This window comes from Mastomys coucha, unplaced genomic scaffold (genome assembly GCF_008632895.1).
Source record: "Mastomys coucha isolate ucsf_1 unplaced genomic scaffold, UCSF_Mcou_1 pScaffold5, whole genome shotgun sequence".
Lineage (NCBI taxonomy): Eukaryota > Metazoa > Chordata > Mammalia > Rodentia > Muridae > Mastomys > Mastomys coucha.
The window spans coordinates 72,311,771-72,324,127 of record NW_022196911.1 but is presented as its reverse complement, the minus strand read 5'-3'; the positions used below and the strand labels follow the sequence as shown (position 1 = coordinate 72,324,127).

Here is a 12,357-nt window from a genome sequence, read left to right as displayed (position 1 = left end):
TGACTGGTATGACCAAAAACTTACCCTGTGGGGTTCTGGAGAACGGATAATAAATTTGTGTATTGAGGGCTGGGGATATAGCTCAATTGAATAGCATTTGCCTAGCATTCAGGAAGCCCAGACTTCCATTTTCAGCACGACATAGACTAGTGTGGTAACACAAGTTTGTAATCCCAGCAATGTGTATGTGTGTGTGTTTTCAAGTAGAAAAAAAAAGTAGCTTACTAAAACATTTCCACAACTGCCAAATAATAAAACTAATCTTTAGCCAATCCGTGGGGGTGACATGTTTTATCTCAGAGCTCAAGAGGCAGAGGTAGGTGGATCTGCTATGTTGTATAAAGTGCGATATGATGTGTTGGGAGATGGTGCCTTAGTGGGTCCATGCCAAGGCACCTCCCGCCCCTGAGGTATTTAATATAAAATGAAGTTTATTTGGGACATGGAAAGGGGGTCTGGGAAGGGAGTAGAGGCAGAGAAAGAAAAATGACAGAGAAGGTCAGAAAGTGAGAAGAGAGGAAGAAGGGAAGAGGCCAGACAGGAGTCCGTGGGGAGAGAGGAAGAAAAGGGAGAGAGGGAGAGAGGATCCTTTGATATGTGAACCAGGCAGTTACCTGGCTGTTGCTAGGTTAACTGTTGGGTGGAGCCTAGAGGAAGTGCTAGCAGGATCTCTGGGAGTTCAAGACCACTACCTGATCTACATATTGAATTCCAGGCCATCAAGGTTCCTGATGGCTTTCCTGCCTCAAACCAACAAACCATCACACCACCAACAATAACAAGACACACAATTATGCATTAAATAAGTATTGTCTAAACCAGCCTAAGCTGAGGCAGGAGGATCTCTGTGGGCTTAGTGTCCTTCCTCCCTAGGACTCCTGCTCGAGCAGCCTCCTCTAAGCCCTGCCTCCGCTCCATGTCTGCTGGGGACCCTACAAGTCAGTCACCCTCCCTAGGTTGTACAGCTCTCCTGCCACTGGCTCCTGCCCTGAAAGTGCAAACATGCAGCTCAAGCTGCTTTCTCTGAACAACCTCTCCTTTCTGCCATCCCCCTGCCTCAGCTCTCAGCCCCTCTGAGCCCCGAAAGTGTGGTTCTTGCTACCTCCCAACCGCCACTGTCCTGAAACTTTATTTTTTGTCATTCATCAGTACTTCCTGCCCCATTTAGTTGGTCATTAGGTACTTAATATCTGCTAGGACTTGGATTAAATAAAGAAGAAACATTGAGCAAGCTGTCCCTGCATCCCTGAGCTAGCCATGAAATGGGAACAGCTAGCTGTGTGGTAAGTTCATCACCACACTAGCACGGAATGAAAGAGCCAGCAAGATTGGCAAGTGATGCAGAGGAAGAAGGAGAGGCTCTGAGGAGAATCAGGGAATGTTTTGGCAGCAAAGAAAAGCTGGACCAGATTTCCAAGGATAACCTGAGGGATTGCAAAAGTGATTGGAAGGGTGTGGAAAGGCATTAAATATTAAAAGAAAAATATGTTAGCAGTATACATCATGGAACAATAGTGTAGAAAAGAATATAGCTAATTGGTTTTACCAAGCCATGAAGAAGAGAGACCAAAGGATAACATGAGGCTGGGGATCTCTAAGGACATGAGGGGGGGAGGAATAGGGGGAGGCCAGCATGACCCTTAGTTTTGGTTCTATAGACAGCTACCAATTACAATCTTACTAAACCGATGTATAGCTCAGAGTTATGGAATGATCCTAGCACTCTGGAGGTTGAAGCAAAACTCCAAGTTCAGGCCAGCCTGTGTGCTACATATTCAGAGCCTGCTAAATAAATAAACCAAGTCATGCTGTATAATAGTGAATCATAGCTGAGCACCTTTGAACAGTGGAAAATGGGTTGAATTCAAATTTCTTAGGAAGTAAGGATTCAGGAGGAAGGGGTGTCTAAACTAGGCAGGGATGGAGACAGGGTACTGGAGTTGCTGTCTAGTGAGAAAACAGAACTGGGAAGTGGTGGTGACAGAAGAGAGGACTTATCTCCATACTGTCCTTTAAAACAGGCTGGGTGGCTCACACCTTTAATCCCAGCACTCGAGAGGCAGAGGCAGGCAGATCTCTGTGAGTTCCATGCCAGCCTGGTCTACAAAGTGAGTCCAGACAGCCAGAGCTATTACACAGAGAAATTCTGTCTCAAAACAAACAAACAACCAGTCAAACAAACTCGGAGTCTCCGGCTCCCGGCTTTTGAAGAAGTTGTAGCAATCAGATCTGAGGTAGGGACATGGGTATTTTTTCCTGGGCGGCTGGGTGACCTCAGCATCATGGGTCAATATGACAAACTTTCTAGAGTTATGAGCACTTGCTGCTCTTCCAGAAGACAAGAGTTCAGTTCCCAGCACTCACATGGCTGCTGACAACCATCTGTAATTCCAGGCCCAGGGGCATCCGATGCCCTTTCTCTGGCCTCCAAGAGCACCAGGGACACACACGGTACACAGACATGTATGCAGGCAAAACACTCATACACACAAACAAATACAAATAAATAAATCTTTGATAAAATAGTTCTGTTGTCTTCTTTCCGTTCGATTGGATGTCAGCATTCCAGAAGTGCCAACTTCATGACCCCCATTTGGCTCTAGCTGCCACTTCCGTTTCCAGCCTACACAGCATCACCCTTCAGTGGATCGCCGCCTTTGAAGCCTCCGCTCACTGCTTCTATGGCTTGATGGTCTCCAACCATGGGATGAGTTAGTCTTTCCCTTCATTCAGCTCCACTATGCCTACACCCCACTCCCCATCTCCCCATCCCACCCCCCCACACACTCCCCCTCCAGATGCTGATTTGATCTGGACTCAGACTCATTTTTTAGCTCCGCCCCCTTGGACAAAAGTGCTTATCCACCTCAGGCTTCTGTTTCCTTGTCTGTCAAATGGGCAGATGTAACAGCACTGCCTCATCAGATTTCTTGTTAGAATTAAATAAATTCTAATGTTACGTGCTAATGAAGCACTGAGTCCCCTCTCAGAGGCGTTCAGGGACACTGAATCTTCTCCTCCTGAGTTCCCCCCCCTCCCTGACAGGCTGTAAATCAACCACTTGACCAGCAGTAGCTCCTGCCCTCCCAACCCAGCACTCCTCACCCCCTCCACCCACTAATGACAGAGCCATTGGCTCCACCCACTAATGACAGAGCCATTGGCCCCACCCACTAATGACAGAGCCATTGGCTCCTCATTAAGAAAATGACAAAGAGGCCTCTGTGCTCATCTGGGGTCCAATTTCTAGACCTGTCCTAGTAAGTGGAGAGTAAGGCAGGAATGTCAGGTGTGGGGGAGCTGGAAGAAGGAAGGAGGGCTCTGTCTCCTGGGAGAAACAGCTGCTGCTCTGGCCAGAGCAGATGAAGGTCAGGAACCCTCTGGAAAGGGTTCTGCTTCTTTGGAAAAGAAGAAGAGGGAAAGCTAAGAGCCAGGCTTAGGCTCAAAGATGGTGACCTTTGCCCTAAAAGTTCAGGATGGAGAGATGACTCAATAGCTTGGAACACTGATTGTCCTTGCAGAGGACAAGGAGCTCAGTTCCTAGTACCCACATGGTACCTCACAATCACCGGTTCCAGATGAGCTGACATCCTCTTCAGGCCTCTAAGGGCACTATGTGCTTGTGATGCACAGATATGTATGCAGGCAAGACACCCATACACATAAAATACATTTATTATGAAAATTTCATGTAGGGCTGGTGAGATGGCTCAGTGAGAAAGAGCACTGACTGCTCTTCCAAAGGTCCTGAGTTCGAATCCCAGCAACCACATGGTGGCTCACAATCACCCGTAATGAGATCTGACTCCCTCTTCTGGTGTGTCTGAAGACAGCTACAGTGTACTTATTTATAATAATAAATCCTTGGGCCAGAGCAAGCAGGGAAGGAGCGAGGACGGAGCAAGCAGAAGTCCTAAACTCAATTCCCAACAACCACATGAAGGCCCACAACCACCTGTACAACTACAGTGTACTCATATACATAAAACAAATAAATAAATCTTAAAAAAAAGAAAGAAAATTTCATGTAAATAACTTTCAAAAAATAAAAATTAAGCCGGGTGGTGGTGGCACACGCCTTTAATCCCAGCAGTTGGGAGGCAGAGGCAGGCGGGTTTCTGAGTTCGAGGCCAGCTTGGTCTACATAATGAGTTCCAGGGCTATACAGAGAAACCCTGTCTTGAAGAACCAAAATAAATAAATAAATAATAAAAATTAAAAATGGGCTGGGCAGTGGTGGCTCATGCCTTTAATCCCAGCAGTTGGGAGGTAGAGACAGGCAGATTTCTGAGTTCGGGGCCAGCCTGGTCTACAGAGTGAGTTCCAGGACAGCCAGGGCTACACAGAGAAACCCTGTCTCGAAAAACCAAAAAAAAAAAAAAAAAAAAAAAAAAGAAAAGAAAAGAAAAAAGAAAGAAAAGAAAAGTGCCCAGGAGAAATTCCTGGCTGGAAACACTAAGATTGGAGATTTAGGTATCATAGCACCTAAAATTCCTTGAACAAGGGAAAATTTAAACCCCTCCCCTAACTTTGATCCTAGCCTCCTGTGCAGTAGGTAAGCCAGTATTTGCCCAAGGGTACTCAGCTTATGACTGGAGGAGGTCTGGGAAGGAAAAGGAAACAGAGACAGCAAAATCTGGTCTAAAAAGCTCAAAATTCAGGGCCAGGTAGCCAGGAGTATGAGTCCTTTGTGAGACACAGCTTACCCGTCAGGTGACTTCAACATTCACCAGGACAAGCTTCCAGGAATGAATATGTCTAAGACTCCTATTTGATAAAGGAATTAGAACAGTGCTGAGCACACGTTGGCAGAAGGTTACCCATTGTTCTTGGTTAGATTTACGTCCTATATAAACATATTACAGCTTATTACTCTCAGGGTTGTCCTTTCAACAAGGCCCTGGAATTTGGAAGCCTCTCATGACTCCAGCCCCCACCTCCCCAGGCTCTCCCAGACAAGCAGGCCTGTGCCTTTGCTTGCACCATAAATCAGACCCCACAGGCCTGTAATTATGGGACCACGAAGGCGGACTGAGCCCACCCTGTCCCAGGGGCTTCCTGCACTCCACCCCTCCAGTGGGGGAGGGATGGGGCTGGGAGCTGGGGGGTCCCTCCTCAGGCCCCTGATTTATGGCAGTCTGTGTGAAGGAGATTTATGAGCCAAGACCCAGAGCTGGAAACGAGGTGGAAGCGTGGGGGAGTGAGGTGCAGGACACTTGGTGACTTGTGTGGGTGTCCCGCACCAAGTGGACTTGTGGAAGGGGTAAAGGATCTCGGACCTGCAGCTCCTGGGACAGCTTCCTAGATAGATCACCTTTGTATCATCAGATATATCATCGTTTTCAGATGAAATACTAAACATGGGATTGTGTTGCCTTGACTGCAAAGCTCGGTGGTCTCTGGGGGGTCAGTCTCCCTCCAGATTCTGCTTCATCACACCCAGAAATGCAAGGACCCAGGCTAGGACAGACACCAGCTTGGGGTAGCTCAGGGAAGGGAACAAAAGAGGACAGACTCCAGGCCCTGCAGCGGCTCACTTAGATTTGAGACCCGAATGCTTGGCGTACTTTTTGTTTGGAGACAGGGTCTCTCTCTTGTAACCCAGGCCGGCCTCAGACTCGCCATGTAGCTGCAGCTAATCTTGAAACCCTGAGCCTCCGGCCTCAGCTGCTAAGAGCTGGGATGACAGGGGCGCACCACAAAGTCCAGACTTCTGGTGTTTTTATGCCATTTCATGGCAGTGGAAACAACTTCCTGGTGGACACACAGCTCAAAGTTAGCAGGTGTCTGAGTGATTTGGGGTGAGGTTGGAAGAGACCTGAGGTTACTGGTAAGACAGAATGCACTGAGGGGCACAATTCATGGGAACTCCTAGGAATAAAGGGCCCGAGGCCTGGGACATCAGCAGCAGGAAGAGGACAAGAGGCCACCTAGCAAGTATAACCAGGTCTCTTTCTTCTAGGAATACGCCCAGCAGCCATGCTTCTGGTGGGACATGAAGCCTGTTCTCTGATGTAGCATTCACCTCCGTCCACAGTGGAATGCCCCGGCTTCTGAAAGGGGTCGGGCTATTGTGTGCTGCAGGGGTCCAGAAGCCCTCCTAGCCATAGTAGGCAGCCATGCTAGAAGGCATGGGGATGATCTTTGTTTACCTTCAGTACAAGAAAGAAATGCTTCTCAACCGATTTGTGTTTTTTTTTTCATTTTACTTTATGTGCATGGGTGTTTTCCTGTGTGTATATTCTGTGCATCACGTGGCTGCCTGGTGTCTGTGGAATCCAAAAGAGGGCATCGGATCTCTTGAAACTGGAGTTCCTGACTTATGAGAATCACCATGGGAATGCTGGGAAATGAACTCTGGAAGAACAGCCGGCTACTCTTAGCCACTCAGCCTCCCCTCCAGCTCCCAATGGTTATTTCTTTGTTCATTTATTTTAGAAGGGAGTTCACGATGTACTGCTGGCTGGCCTTGATCTTGTAGAGAACCATCCTGTCCTGCCTCCAGAGAGCTGAGATTATAGGCATGCACCACACCTGGCAATCTTTGGATTTCTTGTTTGTTTGTTTATTTTTTCTTTTCTTTTCTTTTTTAAGTTGCTTCTTCTTCTTCTTCTTCTTCTTCTTCTTCTTCTTCTTCTTCTTCTTCTTCTTCTTCTTCTCCTTCTCCTTCTCCTTCTCCTTCTCCTTCTCCTTCTCCTTCTTCTTCTTCTTCTTCTCCTTCTTCTTCTTCTTCTTCTTCTTCTTTTCTTCTTCTTCTTCTTCTTCTTCTTTTCTTCTTCTTCTTCTTCTTCTTCTTCTTCTCCTCCTCCTCCTCCTCCTCCTGCTTCTACTTCTGCTTCTGCTTCTGCTTCTTCTGCTTCTTCTGCTTCTTCTTCTTCCTCTTCTTTTTGTTTTTGTTGTTATTGTTTTGTTTTTTTGTTTTTTGTTTTGTTTTTCAAGGCAGGATTTCTCTGTATAGCCCTGGATGTCCTGGAACTCACTCTGTAGACCAGGCTGGCCTCAAACTCAGAAATCAGCCTGCCTCTGCCTCCCAAGCACGGGGATCAAAGGCTTGTGCCACCACTGCCTGGCCAATCTTTGGATTTGTGACTCAGATTTCACCTCAGGCAATTGATTTAACTCTCTGACCCTGGTTTCTCATTTGAACAATTAGAACAATAAAACCATCTCAGGAGGAGTTGGGGATGCTCACAAAGTAAGTGCTTGCTCCCTAGGTATCAGGACCAGAGTTCAACTCCCCAGTGCTTATGGGGGTGGGGCACTCCAGCAGGAAAGAGAGCTTGCTCCCTAGCCCAACCTCTGAGTTCAATCCCAGGGACCCATAAAGTAGAAGAGAGAACCCGCTCCTCAAACTGACCTCTGACTTCCACATGAGCACATGACGTGTATATGTGCACCCTCACATATACACACAATAAATAAATGTAATGAAAAACAAATAGAAAGAAGATCTGCATGTGGTTGTGTATACCTATAACCCCAAAATTGGCAAGGCAGAGACAAATGGTTTTGGAGTGCTCATAGCCAGCTAGCTTAGACAAAATAGTGAGCCTCCAGTTCAGTGAGAGAGCCTGTCTCAAGACGGTGAGGTTGAAGAGGGCAATAGAGGGGCTGGAGAGATGGCTCCGTAGTTAAGAGCACTGACTACTTGCTCTTCCAGAGGTCCTGAGTTCAATTCCCAGCAACCACACGGTGGCTCACAACCATCTGTAATGGGATCCGACGCCCTCTTCTGGTGTGTCTGAATATAGCTACAGTATACTCATAAATGAAATAAATAAATCTTTTCAATAGAGGAAGGCACCTGATTGTCTGCTCCAGTTTCCACACATGCACGCACAGTGTGTGCACCTGCAAACTCACATAGTGTGTATCACATACACACACACACACACACACACACACACACACATCACAGCCTGCTCATATATAGTCTGTACTCACAAAGCATGTGCCCCCACACACACCACACTAAACACACACACACATACACACCACACAAAGACAAAGCACACATACAGCCTACACTCACAAAGCATGTGCCACACACCACACCACACAAAACACACACAGAGACAAAGAAAAGTCAGGTGGCTCAAACTACTACATAAGTAAAAGTAGAACTAAATCTTAAATAAATAAGCAAGGGGCAGAGGAAATGTCGGAGTCATTAACACGCTTGTGCACCACTTGACCCCTGGTGTTAGTGCACACACATGAACACACACATCCATGAACATATGCATACACATAAAAATAAACAACCCCTTCCATCGCCTTACTCCAGGAAGTATACAATTTTGCTTTTTACCCCCTTCAAGCTTTTCCTTCATTTTTTTATTTTACATGTATGGGTGTTTTGCCTGTTCCTGGTATATAGTTTATTAATTAAGGAAAAGCAGGGGCTGGAGAGATGTCTCAGTGGCTAGGATCCCTGGCTGCTCTTCCAGAGGACTGGGATTTGATTTCCAACCCCCACATGGTTTCTCACAAACTGTCCTCAACTCCAGTTTCAGAGGATCTGATGCCCTCCTTTGATCTTTGTGAATAGTAGGCATGAATATGGTTCACAGACACACATGTAGGGGAAACACTTATACACATAAAATAATAAGTAATGCATTTTTTAAAGAAATTAAATGTAGCCGGGCGGTGGTGGTGCACGCCTTTAATCCCAGCACTTGGGAGGCAGAGGCAGGCGGATTTCTGAGTTCGAGGCCATCCTGGTCTACAGAGTGAGTTCCAGGACAGCCAGGGCTATACAGAGAAACCCTGTCTTGAAACAAACAAACAAACAAACAAACAAACAAAAAAAGAAATTAAATGTAAAAATTAATTCCATATTAAAGAATTATTTAAAAACAGTTTTCTTTACGAACATTTGATATGTAAACTTTTACATACTTATATACTTAAAATTGAATAAAATTTTCTAGGATGAAAAAAGGTGGTGAATAGAAAAAACTTGAGGTGTGCACATAGGGGTCAGGGGTGGGGACAGAGCCTTGCTATGTAGCCTTGGTTGGCCTGGAACTTGCTATATACACCAGGCTGGCCTCAAACTCACAGAGATCTACCCACTTCTGCCTCCGTAGCCCTGGAGTTAAAAGTGTGCACCAGTGCTTGCTTCAGCAGTACATATACTAAAATTGGAACGATACAGAGAAGATTAGCATGGCCCCTGCTCAAGGATGACACGCAAATTCGTGAAGCGTTCCATATTTAAAAAAAAAAAAAAGTGTGCACCACCACACCCATCTGAGTGGAAAGATTTAAAATAGCCATATACTGGATGAAGTACTCAAGTATAAAATTTCTGCATGCTCCCACTGCCCACTCCATCCAGCCTGTGCCCAACAAAGACTAGCAGTCCCAAGCCAGACTCACTCTCCGGATCTGTCTGTCCCTTCACAGATGTTCCAGCATGTATACCTCCCTAGTTAACTGGTTGCAATTAGGATACAAAGAAGTCCTGGTAGCACCTTCAAAGCCAGCAGTCGGCATGGGGATGGGGGTTGTAAGCTGCATGCAAAAAAAGGAAAGAAATCGAAGGGAGGGAGGGAGGGAGGGAGGGAGGGAGGGAGGGAGGGAGGGAGGAAGGAAGGAAGGAAGAACGGACAGCTTAGTCCCGGAGCCAAGCAGACAGCAAAATCTAAAACTCAGAAGACTGTTGGTGCGACTGAGAGCTACATCAGAGGGTCTGCACCTAACAGACAAGTCCTCTCCTTTGTCCATTGTTCCTGGGTGTGTGGAGGAAGCACAGAATATGATCTAAGCAAGAATCAATTCTTTCTTTTTGGAGCTGTCATTTGGGTTGATTCACAGTCTCTTGCTTGCCCTTTAAACATGAGTAACTCAAAATGAGCTTTTACACCTAAGATTGAACTTTGGAAAGAGTTCTTCATAGAGGCAGAAGAAAATTTAGGTGGCTCCTTTGCGCCTTCTGCTGGTCATGATGTGGAACTTTAAAGAGATGGACAGTTTGTGCGAAAATAGAGGTTTTGGGGTTTGCAGTTCTCTCTGAGGTTACAGCAAAAGCACACGTTTATTCTCACAAGTCGCCAGCTCCTGCTGCTGTGGTGAGGGGCTCCTCCAATTCCTCTAGAAGCCCTCCCTTCCCAGTATATTTAAAAGAGCCTTTTTTGTTTTGTTTCTTAAGGTTTTTTTTTTTTTTTTTGGAGGAGGAGGATGTAGTTTTGGAGTTTTATTACATACTTTTATTTATTGTGTGCGCATGCGTGTGTAAGAATGCCATACACACATTGGTTCTCTCTCCATAATGACCATACTCCATCAAACTCAGTTCATCTGGCTTTCAAGCAAGTGCCTTTACCCCCTGAGCTAGCTTCCTGTTCGGTTGTGGTGCAGTTAATCAAACCCTGATTCTTGCCCATTTTTAAATTGTGTGTGTGTGTGTGTGTGCTATAGTAAGAAAGCACTATATCATTACATTCCCAGCCTCAGCAGTATAGTTTTGCATATTAAATATCATACTAAGTGAGGTGGCTCGTAACTGTAATCCCAGTAGTCCAGTGTTCCAGAGGCTGAGGCAGGAGGATTTTGAACCTAAGCTACATGACAAGAAACTACCTCTTATAAAAGCAAAAAGAACCAAGCAAACAGAAAAGGCAAATACTGAGAACCATGTATAGTGGTGCACTCTTCTAATCCCAGCACTCGGGAAGCTGAAGCAGGAGAAACAGAAGTTCAAAACCACCTTGGGTCACACACAGAGTTCGAGGTCAGTCTAAGCTTTATAGCAATACCCTATCACAGCAGACCGGGGAGTAGGGCTGAGGGACTTGGGGGGACTCAGCAGTTAAAAGCACTTGCTGCTCTTCCAGAAAGGACCTGGGTTTGATTCTCAGCACCCACAAGGCAGCTCACAACCATCTACAACTCCAGTTCCAGGGGATCTGATGCCCTCTTTTGGCCCCTTTAGATACCAGGCACCGACATGGTGCTCAGGCATACAAGCAGGCAAAACACCCACACACTCTAAGTTGAAGGAGGAGGAAGAGAAAGCCTCAGGTGCATCAGTTAGGGTTGGAGTAAAGGAACTTTCACATCAGTCCCAGCTGGGAGGCGAAGGCAGAAGGATCCTGTGCTGAGAGCAGTTTGGACGGCATAGGAAGACTCTGCCCCCCAAAAAACCAAAAAGCAAAAATTAAAATAAATTCACAAACACATGTAAAATACTTAGAACTGTACAGGTTAAACACCGTTATGTGATGATCTCCAAAGCAATGTTGAGTGAAAGACATGCTGGAGGAAAATATGTAAAGTACCCCACTGTCTGTGAAAATGCGAGACAAGAGCTTGTCCCTTTGTGAGGAGTGAGAAGCTCCTCCCCTCCTGCCCCCCCACCCCCGCCTTTGTCTTGCATCCCCTGCTGTCCTTCTAGAAAGAACAGTTACTATGTAAACTTCTTCCCCCAGGACCTAGTCTGGAACAGTAACAATGATATAGGCAATATTTACTAGACTCCCACTGTGATTCAAATCTGATGCCGAGCTCTTTGCACAGGTGCAGGCCACCATTGCCCTACTTTACAGATGGGGAAAGGAGGCACAGAGAGGTTTAGAGCTAGCCAGAACGCAGCTGAGCCTGGACTGGAACCCAGACACATAGGCTTCCCTACTCCTTCACCCAGACGCACTGCGTGTCCTAGTCTAATAACTGTGTCCTAGTCACACTATAATAACTGTGTCCTAGTCACACACCTGGGTTTGTTCTTTGTAAATATTTTTCTTGAACAACTTGAAGAAGGCAGATGTGCACCTCTCCTCCCAGCCCCATTGTGACTATCCTTGAACAAAGATATCTTATACAACCCTAGTGAAGACTGTCAAATGATGCTGTATTCTGGGTCTACAGGACTCAGTCCATTTTAATAGTCGTGCTAATAATGACACCAATACCTGAGTGTGTGCCCTTCTGGGGCAGTGTCTGACCTGAGACCGGTGGTCTGTGTCATTGTCCTGTGCCTTTTGTCTCCTTCAATTGGAGACCAACTTTGTTAGCTTTTTTTTGTGTTTGCCACAAACCATCCCCTTTCTGCCTTCCACTGTGACATCAAGTCTACTCAGGAAACATTATAAAGGAGGGGATGAAGAGATGGCAAAGCAGGTAAGAGCACTGACTACTCTCACGGAGGAGCAGGGTCTCATTCCTAGAACCGGTAAGGTAACTCCCAATCAACCTTAACTCCAGTTACAGAGGATCCAGTGCCTTCTTCTGACCTCCAGGTACACCAGGCATGCATGTGATATGGGTACATACATGCAAGCAAGGCACTCAAATATGCATATCTAAAAAATAAACATATAAGTAAAATAAAAACCATGTGAATCTAAA

General features: G+C 46.1%; 1 non-coding gene across 1 annotated transcript; it reads left to right on the top strand.

Annotated features, from left to right (window-relative positions):
- The first annotated feature begins 9,119 nt into the window (after positions 1 to 9,119).
- LOC116079314 lies at positions 9,120 to 9,226 on the top strand. The gene has a single exon (XR_004113887.1). It is a non-coding gene; the product is annotated as a U6 spliceosomal RNA (small nuclear RNA).
- The last annotated feature ends 3,131 nt before the right edge of the window (positions 9,227 to 12,357 follow it).